Genomic DNA, 11086 nt, shown 5'->3' on the forward strand with positions numbered 1-11086 from the left:
ACATTCACGCACACACACACAAACACACACACATACACACACGCATACATACACACACCTACACACCTACAAAAACACTCAATCAGACCTATACACGGACATGAAAACTAGCTCATGCTCATTAGCACTAGAGAGAGAGAGAGATAGAGAGAGAGAGAGAGAGAGAGAGAGAGAGAGAGAGAGAGAGAGAGAGAGAGAGAGAGAGAGAGAGAGAGAGAGAGAGATTTACTTTTTTCTGAGACAGAGAACGTCGGGTATGCTTCCTTTGAGCGTCTCCCATTCAGCTTTTTCGGCTTTCTCTTCGTCTGTCTTCAAAGAGGGTATGCCGTTTTCAAGCCATTTGAACATGTTCTCATACGGGCAATTGCCAATTATGAACATGGTGTCCTCTTTCCCCTCACGCTCCAAGGCATTGTTCAGCAGCTGACAATGTCGCATGCAAAAGAATCCCACGTTGTAATATTTCTTTTTCGTAGGGGCTTACTAGATGCTAGCATAATAATCAAAGGGCAGACACGAAGGCAAGACTGATAGACAAACAGACACACCGACAGAGAAAATAGACAGACAGACACACACACACGCACCCAGACACACACACACCCACGCACACACACTTACACACACACGCACACGCACATACACGTACGCACGCACGTACGCACACACACACACACACACACACAAACACACACACACACACACACACACACACACACACACACACATACTTACACTAACTCCAACACTAACATTAACACAGACAAACACTCACCCTAAAATTACGACCCACAAGCCGCTGAGCCCAATCTCCTCTGGCGTCACTGTCTTCATACTGTGTTCTTTTGAAGAAGCCAGTTTTCTCACTCAACGTGACTGCATATTTATTGAAATAAAACGGAGGAACAGAATAGGCCACTCTACCAATGTCAGGGAATAAGGCGTCTGTATGCCTGATGCACCATTGACGAAAAATGTCCTTCTTCAACTTCTGGTCTTTTTTGGCCTGTCGTTCGATTTTAGAAAAATCGTCTTGCAAATCCTGATAATTAAAAGAAAATACATAGATCACCACACACACACACACACACACACACACACACACACACACACACACACACACACACACACACACACACACACACACACACACACACACACACACACACACACTCACACATGTATATAGAGGTTACAACACGAGTGGTTGTTTATATGGCTTGTATTTCAGTCAAGACCCAGCGGATGAATATCAAGGGACTCACGAGCCTCAAGCAGTATTATTTGTGCTTCTAATTCTCTGCGTCTAGAAATGTGCTTGTAACGCTTTCTGTGGCGTTACAATTTAAATCATTAATGATCTAATAATAATAATAATAATAATAATAATAATAATAATAATTGTCAGTAAGTACTGGTGTCACATGACTGATGTGAACCAGTTGATTGGCTAATGGCGATGCGCTAAAACTGTTGCGTATTCTTCCGCCCTTTGCCTAAGCGAGACTGTGCTCTCATCCTTAGAATTAATTAATGACATGTAGCTTATATTCTCCACAATACCAAAATACCATAAATTTCCTGCTTCTCAATTAAAGCAGAAGTGGTTTTTTTCTGACAGATTGCATGTGCCTGTGCCACAGTTGCCACTGATCTAAAAATAGAACCCGCTGTGTCTATTTTTCAGTTTCGACTTGCTAAGAATCTTCTCATAATTATGCCGTAGCTTATTATCCACATTACCAAATGATGAGTTAGTATACAATTCCCAGCAGCTAAGAGAAAACACAAGTGTTATTCCGATAACGTACCACTGAACTAGATCAGCATTTGGAATATATACGTAGCAGACTAGATTACACTGAAATACGACTGCATCAGTTCAGTAAATGAATGGTTTCCGAATTATTATTTCAAGGCAACAACAATCGGAATCAAAAACGTGTAGGGTTAAGAACGTTCTTACCATAGCCTCATGCGTGCAGACGAGCAATTGTTGTTTTTGAAAATTAATGAGACTGCAGTGCAGTGCCCTAGCAGACGACATAAACCTCGCAGCAAATTAACATCTTGGGCAAATGTGAACAAACAAACGATGGGGACATAATACGTGTAGGGTTCACAGCATTCTTACGGTTCATATATAATAGTACCAGTCTCCCCGATGAGTGAAGATACAACACGAGAAACATACCACATTTACTTTGAAAATCCGAGTCTGCTAACCGTGGCCTTGGCCGGAGTCAATTCAAGGGGCAACACTCTGCACAGTCAATCTGTCGAAGCTCGATGAAGGTTTCGAATCGCAAATAACTGATCACAGTCCTTTCTCCGAGTTTAAATGAGGTCTCTATGAAAGATCATCACTTTTTAGCTTAACGCTACACTGGAATTTACCAACAGAAATTAAAACAAGAGTTTGCGTGTGACGAAAGCACGACACACTTGAGACAGCCCACACAAAAGTAGATCCAGTGACACAAACCTGACCACACAGTTACGCCTATCCAAATGCGCGTTGCAAAATGTGCGTTTTGAATCTTCTTTTTTCTCTGGCGGTACTGACAATATCGTTATTGAAACAATCCCAGTGCACTAAGGGATTTATAGAGCAAATCTCGAAAATAATTATTGAACTCAGCGCTATCAGGTGATGTTAGATTCGTTGTTTGAGTGTGTCTTTTTTGTATAGTTGCTTCAGCTTTGATTGAGCCATAGGGTTGTGTATGAAATTTGCATTTAGTCTTTCTTTTTCTTGCTGAGTGTATGTACAGTCTAGAGAGGAGACGGACATGGTGTGAGCTTGTCCAGGGGGGGTATATGAACATCTCAGTGGCAGGGGGATGGAAGCACTTGCTAATGAGTGGGAGTGTGTATGCGCGTGGTGTGCACGAGGATGTATGCACGTGAGTGATATTTGTAAATGTGTATTATGATAATATCATCTTTGTATTTATATTATTGAAATTGTTATATCTCGATGTACAGCGCTAAGAGCATAGTTAAATTTGTGAAGCGGCGCTATATAAGCTATCTTTATTTAAGTTATTGAGACATCCCAGTGCACTAAGGGATTTATAGAGCAAATCGAGAAAATTCATTATTGAACGAAGCGCATAGCGCTGAGTTCAATAATTATTTTCGAGATTTGCTCTATAAATCCCTTAGTGCACTGGGATTGTTTCAATAACGATATTGTCAGTACCGCCAGAGAAAAAAGAAGATTGAAAACGCACATTTTGCAACGCGCATTTGGATAGGCGTAACTGTGTGGTCAGGTTTGTGTCACTGGATCTACTTTTGTGTGGGCTGTCTCAAGTGTGTCGTGCTTTCGTCACACGCAAACTCTTGTTTTAATTTCTGTGGGTAAATTCCAGTGTAGCGTTAAGCTAAAAAGTGATGATCTTTCATAGAGACCTCATTTAAACTCGGAGAAAGGACTGTGCTCTTGGTTTCGAAACCTTCAGCGAGCTTCGACAGATTGACTGTGCAGAGTTTTGCCCCTTGCCATGCACGGTCGGCGACGGAAAGTACATTTCCAAAATAAATGTGGCATGTTTCTGGAGTGGTATCTTCACTCATTGGGGAGTCTGGTACTACATATGAACGGTAAGAATGCTCTGAACCCTACACGTATTATATCCCCATCGTTTTTTCGTTCACATTTGCCCAACATGTTAATTTGCTGAGCGGGGTTTATGTCGTCTGCTAGGGCAATCAAACCACTGCATGCAGTCTGAGTCTGCACTGACTGAGTCTGCACGCACGAGGCACGCTGGTAATAAGTCTTATAATGGTAAGAACGTTCTGAACCCTACACGTTTTCGATTACGATTGTTCTTGCCTTGAAATAATAATTCGGAAACCATTCATTTACTGAACTGATGCAGTCGTATTTCAGTGTAATCAGTGCGGCTACGTATGACAGAGTCGATCGAGTCAGTCTTCCAAACTGGTCTAGCTGGTACGTTATCGGAATAACACTTGTGTTTTCTGCTAGCAGGTGGGAATTTTATATTAACTCATCATTTGGTAATGTGGATGATAAGCTACATGCCACTAACACGATGAGAAGAATCTCAGTATGCAAGTCGGCGGCTTCTATTTTTAGATCAGTGGCAGCCGCACTGTGGCACAGGCACATGCAATCTGTCAGAAAAAAAAACCCACTTCTGCTTTAATTGAGAAGCAGGGAATTTATGGTCATTTGGTATTGTGGAGAATATAAGCTACATGTCAGTAATTAATTCTGAGGATGAGAGCACAGTCTTGCTTAGGCAAAGGGCGTAAGAATACGCTCTGTGGAAAAGTTAGCGCACTCCAGGAGTGCGCTAACAGTTTTAGCGCATCGCCATTAGCCAATCAACTGGTTCACATCAGTCATGTGACACCAGTACTTACTGACAATTATTATTATTATTATTATTATTATTATTATGCGCTTCGTTCAATAATGAATTTTCTCGATTTGCTCTATAAATCCCCTAGTGCACTGGGATGTCTCAATAACTTAAATAATAATGAGGATGAAAGTCGCTTGTTCATTTCAATGCTTGTTATTCTCTCAGGTGCCAGGAGAAAAGGTTCCGTACAACTCTCGCTTACTCTATTACACATGTCGTATGCATAAAGAGCGATTACTTCCCTTTGGTTATTTGATACAATGATGATCTATCTAATAGTTATATGCCTGTCGTTATGTCTGTCTGTGTGTGTAAATATGTGTCTGTGTGACTGACTGTGTCACTTTAGCCACGCTGTAAAAACTGCCATTCAACAACGAATCCTTCATACAACAAATGGCCAGGTAATGGTAACAGTTAGGTCTTACTATGTTGAGTATAAAGAGCTGATAACAATAGCTAGAATTAAGTTTAAGCAGGTAAAATATTACTAAAGATAAGATTGTTTGTCTGCCGATTGGTCTATCAATGTCTGTGCCTGGTTTTCTGCCTCTCTGTCATTTTCTCTCTTGTCAGTTATTATTGTTATGAGACTAAGGCTGAAACATCTGTAGCTGTTATACGGGGGAGGGTACCCTTGGGATGAGCCAAATAGTCTCAACGTTGCAGGTGTTCTCTTTCAATAGGGATGCTAGTTAGTTGAAATAAATCTCACTAAAGGAGGTTGTATCATTTGCATCACAGTACCTTCAAAGCGGCCTTCACTCGCTGTAAATGGTGTTGTCTGGCTCTCCCATTTACTTTCATCAGTCGCCGAGACTCACGAAGGTGATGCTTAGAGGGTGTTGCCATCTTTCCTCTGGTTGTTCCTTCTTTCTTTGCCCACTTCGATTTCGGTTGTTCAGGCGATCCACCAGGGTTTGGCCTTTTCTTAGGCGCCATTTAGGTCATGATGAATCAGTCTGTAACCTTCAGGACATTCCAGCGGGAAAACAACCAACGCATTCTGAGTATTGTAAACACAGTTTGTTTGTTTGTTTGTTTGTTTGCTTAACGCCCAGCCGACCACGAAGGGCCATATCAGGGCGGTGCTCCTTTGACATATAACGTGCGCCACACGCAAGACAGAAGTCGCAGCACAGGCTTCATGTCTCACCCAGTCACATTATTCTGACACCGGACCAACCAGTCCTAGCACTAACCCCATAATGCCAGACGCCAGGCGGAGCAGCCACTAGATTGCCAATTTTAAAGTCTTAGGTATGACCCGGCCGGGGTTCGAACCCACGACCTCCCGATCACGGGGCGGACGCCTTACCACTAGGCCAACCGTGCCGGTTTAAACACAGTTACAAGTTATGTTTTGTTCATACATGTATACCCAGTGCCTGTTAGTTGTAATAGGGGGAGGTGGCGAAAGCGAGTTGTGTGAGCATTTGCTTTTCGTGTTCATTCACTCATTCATTTATTCATGTTTGTTTTTCTGTTATTCTCTTTCTTTCTCCCTGTCGGTCGTTCTTTCTGTCTTTCTTTCCGTCTTTGTTTTTTTTCTTTTTAAAAATATCTTTGTCTTCTACTTCTACGTCTACGTCTACCACTACGATTACAGCAACACCAACACCATTGTTAACACCACCCCCCACTATTTCGACCATTTCACATAAACTAATACTACTGCAACTGAACTGCAACTGCCACTGGTCTACCACCCCACCACCATTAACACCACTACACCGGTACTGCGACCACCAACACCACCACACAAGTGTCCACACTGCTATAATAACTACGACCCCTACTACTATTACCACCACGACCCCTAGCTGCCACCTCCACCACTACCGCTACAGCCCTTACCATCACCATCACTAATCACACAACTATATAATTCTACTTAAAAAAGTAGCACACATTGTAAACAGTATTAAATTTTAACGATGTTTGCTACTTTTGCTAGTAGAATCATATTGTATTTCTCACTGTTCACAACATGTTACAAAAGGTGTGTTCAACAGCGAAACAATTTGATTACAGTGCATTAAGTAGTGCTAACATCACCACAATCACTGCTGCTTCTTCTAATACTGCTGAAGCAGCCAGCTACTTCTACAATCAAAATCATTACCGCTATCACTTGAGCACTTATACAGCTTGCAATTATTTCAACACAAATTGTAATCTTTGTGTGTACAAGGAATCTTATTTTAGTGTTTACATTTGAGATAAGTGAAGGCATATCTTAGTTTGTAGATTTTGTGTACGTGCACAAATGTCCTCTCTTTTAAGGATGGTAAGCAGCTTAAAGACAACATGAAGCTGCGTTGTCAAAAAGAATCATTCCATATATAAGTGTTGCTCGCGTGTCTGGAACCGCCAAAATATCAACATTGGCGACAGAAATATTTCGATTCTTCTCTTGTAATCGAAGTTAGCAATACTAACAGTGTTCACAATAAATGTATCTCATGTTCTGTTTCAGTTTGATGGAAAACATCAGTTGTACATCGATGCTGCACTCGAAAGTGGAGTTTAATGAACACAAAATACAATTATTGGATTTTGTCAGAAGAACATTTTAACGCAGACGATTCAGTTCAAGAGGAAGTAATTTGTTGCAACAGACAGTTTGACATAACAAGTTGCCTGTAGATAAGTTTGTATGTCATGTCGACCTAAATGTTTGTTGGTATTCCTTTATAACTGTGACCTATATTTGATATTTCTTCTTCTTCTTCTTCTTCTTCTTCTTCTTCTTCTTCTTCTTCTTCTTCTTCTTCTTCTTCGTTTATGGATTGAAACTCCCACGTTCACTCTTGATTTTGCACGAGTGGGTTTTTACGTGTATGACCGTTTTTACTTCGCCGATTTCAAGGGAAGCGTGCTTGGTATAGTTTTCGTGTTTCTATAACCCATCGAACTCTGACATGGATTACAGGATTTTTTTCTGCGCGCACTTGGTCTTGTGCTTGCGTGTACACACGAAAGGGATAAGGCACTAGCAGGTCTGCACATAAGTTGACCAGGGACATCGGAACAAATCTTCACCAGGCGGCCGCGGCCGGGATTTGAGCTCACGACTTTCCGATTAAGAGGCCGATGTCTTATCCACTACGCCCGTCTAAAAGAGATACGATAACTTAAACTGGCATTTATTAAATAAAAATACAGTGCACAAGTATGCTATACAAAACCTTGACATAGTTTTGCCGCGAAGGTTAATTCTATGTAATGCTAGTGCTAGTTAATGTTATGCTCGAGCATACTTAATTTTGTTCAAATGAAAACAGTAAGAAACGTTGAATTAAGATTCCCCAAGTACTTTGTAAATTCACTAAGAAAGAAATACATTATTCATCCCAAGTTACTCTGGTTAAAGAGAGATATATTGCCCCTGAATTTGATATGAATGGGAATCTTAGCCGTCAGTCTACATCTACGTTACTTTATTCAGTGTGCAATACGATTCCCGTTCCGCTTAAATGCACACACATATAGCAGTGGTTTTGTACAATACCATTCGAGTTTCATTTAATGTTTTAAGGTGAGTGCAAACACGGAATAAATAAATGAACGGCATCTACACAAGTTTGAATTATTTTTTTGAAATTGCAAAATTCTGAAAAGCTGTGCGCATAACTCTCTCTCTCTCTCTCTCTCTCTCTCTCTCTCTCTCTCTCTCTCTCTCTCTCTCTCTCTCTCTCTCTCTCTCTCTCTCTCTCTCTCTCTCTCTCTCTCTCAATGAAGAACTTCCAAGAATAAATACCTACTTTCAAAGTTCTTGACGGGTGCGATCGAAGGGGAAGGGAAAGGGTGGGGTTGAGGGGTGGCAGGGCCGGACTACCGGGGGGGTTATGGGGGTTGCGCAACCCCCCCCCCCCCCTAGCCTGAACATGTACCTTACTTATTTAAAACATTTTTTATTATTGCTTATTTTATGCCGTTTCATGCAAGGAGCGACCATTTTCTTATCTCAGAATATGACCTACCCATCAGCTTCAGGGGGCTTCGCCCCCTGACCCCCACAAGGGGCTCTGCCCCTTGACCCCAGGGGCGGACGAAGGGGGGGGGGGGGGGTTCTAGGGTTTCCGGACCCACCTTATAAATATAAAAATATAAAAATATAAAAATATTGAATGAGGTATGCATTTCTTTATTTTACATTGAGTTTCAATTTTGGGGGTTATAATCAGTGACAAAATCTGCTGCCTGAAACTGGTAATGATCATCCTCAGAATGCACCAGATTGCACCATTTTGCATCCTTTTTTTCAAAATTTTCCGGGGGGGCATGCCCCCGGACCCCCCTAGCTTCGCGCCTTCACACCCATATCTTCACAATATACTTTTGAACCCCCCCCCCCCCATAAAATGAACTGATCCGCCCCTGCCGCCAGGGGGGATATCCCCCTGGACCACCTCTAGCAAACCCCCCCCCCTTCTCTTAGCCTAGTCCGGCCCTGGGTGGGACGCCCGCGCATGCTAGGGTGTCATAATGCACAGCCGTGAATTTAACGACATGAAAAAACATTCAAGGGCACTTACCCGTCTACAGCCCGTCCTCTGAGCCAATACCAGTCTAGTGACAAAACACACACAAACAAACTTCGTGCAGCCTTTCCTAATGTTCTCCTCATTGAGCCACTATAACGCACACCAGCAACCATGACAATTATCCCCGCCGCAGCATTGATCAACATTTGACGTTATAAAGACAGAAGCCTGTTTAAGTGTCACAGCAAAAATTCCCGAAAAAAACATTCACGATTTTCCGTTTCTCTCCGCTTTCTGCGAAATTGCTGGGCACTGCTGCTTTGTGGCCTACTTAGCTTGGAGCTCCGTCCTTTTGCTTGCGTGGTTGCAGGCGCGAGCCCGCTCGCGGCGCATTGAAGTCAGTTTTCTTCGCTGCATGTGCACTGCCGCGACTCACTGGTTGTTTACATTTGAGGTATGACTAGATCTGTTTGGGCGTCAAGCCAAAAGGAATTTAATTTTTTTTTTGTATCGAGAAATAAGAGTGTACTTATTTATCAGCTTGCTTGAGCTATACGCGGCCTGCACAAATGACCCCGTTTACAGTGGCATTGACCTTGTGATTAGTGTGTGATATATAGGTTCGTCTTTGATATGGAATGTTATCTGTTTAACCACTTTCGCGTTTGCATGCGTGATCTGTTTTGATACAGGAAACTACCCACGAACACAACTGTGTGTGTGTGTGTGTGTGTGTGTGTGTGTGTGTGTGTGTGTGTGTGTGTGTGTGTGTGCGTGCGTGCGTGCGTGCGCGCGCTTGTGTGTGTGTGTCTGTGTCTGTGTGTCTGTGTGTGAATGTCTACGTTAGTGCGTACGTTCGTGTGCCTCGGTGTGTTGGTCTCTGTGCCCGTTTTTATCATATATTTCGTTTTCGTGTGTTTGTGTCCTTTGGTTTTGTTGTCAGTTGCTGTTGTTTCGTGTGTCTGTGTCAGTAAGTGTCTGTGTCTTGGCGTGCTTGTCTTTAAAATAGTGTATTTATGTTATAGTATCAGTGTTGTATTCATGGGCATTTGTTCCTCATTCAGCGTTCACAGTTATCATTTAAGGGAAATGTACCGGCCAATACGCAAAATACTCGCTGGTGCATGGGATTTCCCAGTTTCTGATCGCAAGGGACTTCCCGTTAGTGTTACAACATCTCACACAGGTTTTTTTTCGAAACAAGTTTTGAATAGAGTTATTTGTCTATCTCTTGTGACCTTATCCTTGTAAAATAAAGTTCGTTCGTTCTCTCTGTCTCTGTCTCTGTAACTCTGTCTCAGTCTCTGTCTCTCTCTGTCTCTGTCTCTCTCTCTCTATCTCTCTCTCTCTCTCTCTCTCTCTCTCTCTCTCTCTCTCTCTCTCTCTCTCTCTCTCTCTCTCTCTCTCTCTCTCTCTCTCTCTCTCTCTCTCTCTCTCTCTCACACTCGTGATATATCTCTCTGTCACCCCTTCTCTCTTTCCCTCCCAGTTTACCATATTTGGTATTATCATTGGTATACTGTGTTTGTGTTGTTTTTATGTGTGAAGTAAGGTCGAAAGAATGTTTGCTGATTGTAAGTGTAGAGTAGTGCATGAAACTTCTATCTTAATTTGTCCAGATCAAGCAATTCAATTGCCAATTGATGAATTTTCGAACTATTTTTTGTTACCGTTGTGTGCATCATTTTTTGTTTATTTGCTTTTTTTTCCTTTCCGAGTTTGATGCTATTGCAACAACTTCCAATGACTTTTTTTTGTAAAAGAAGGGTTTGTGCTTGTGTGTCTTTAATTCTCTGTAACTGATTGAGTTGATAACCTTTTTCTTCTTTCTTTTTCATCTTTTTTGGGGTCCTGATTTGGCCTATTATGGTCCGCTGGACCCGAAAAGCAACAGCTAACTAACTTAGCTTTTCATTGGTTTTTTGGTGTGTTTTTTAGTGCGGTAAAAAAAAACGCAAGGCTAAATGTAAAAAAAAAACCTTTGAAAATGAACAATCACATCCTATTCTATCTTATCTTTTTAATTAATATGACTATACCTTTTCTAATTTGATGAGATATAAACTGGCTTAATTAAGTCTGATGACACGTCTCCTCAACTAACACCAGCAAAAATGTGTTCTTTTCTTCTTGCAATGGGTAGTTTCAAAACGATAAATGAAGTCGGTGTTGTGGTTGGTGTTGCTACTAATA

The 11086-nt window shown here is 41.8% G+C and overlaps 1 long non-coding RNA gene across 1 annotated transcript; it reads right to left on the reverse strand.

Annotated features, from left to right (window-relative positions):
• Positions 1-232: 232 nt before the first annotated feature.
• LOC138949073 (uncharacterized) lies at positions 233-9236 on the reverse strand. The gene is made up of 4 exons (XR_011450157.1): positions 8945-9236; positions 5151-5372; positions 776-1042; positions 233-423 (listed from the first exon to the last, which is right to left on the reverse strand). It is a non-coding gene; the product is annotated as an uncharacterized lncRNA (long non-coding RNA).
• Positions 9237-11086: the final 1850 nt, after the last annotated feature.

The sequence above is a fragment of the Littorina saxatilis genome, linkage group LG15 (assembly GCF_037325665.1).
Source record: "Littorina saxatilis isolate snail1 linkage group LG15, US_GU_Lsax_2.0, whole genome shotgun sequence".
NCBI lineage: Eukaryota > Metazoa > Mollusca > Gastropoda > Littorinimorpha > Littorinidae > Littorina > Littorina saxatilis.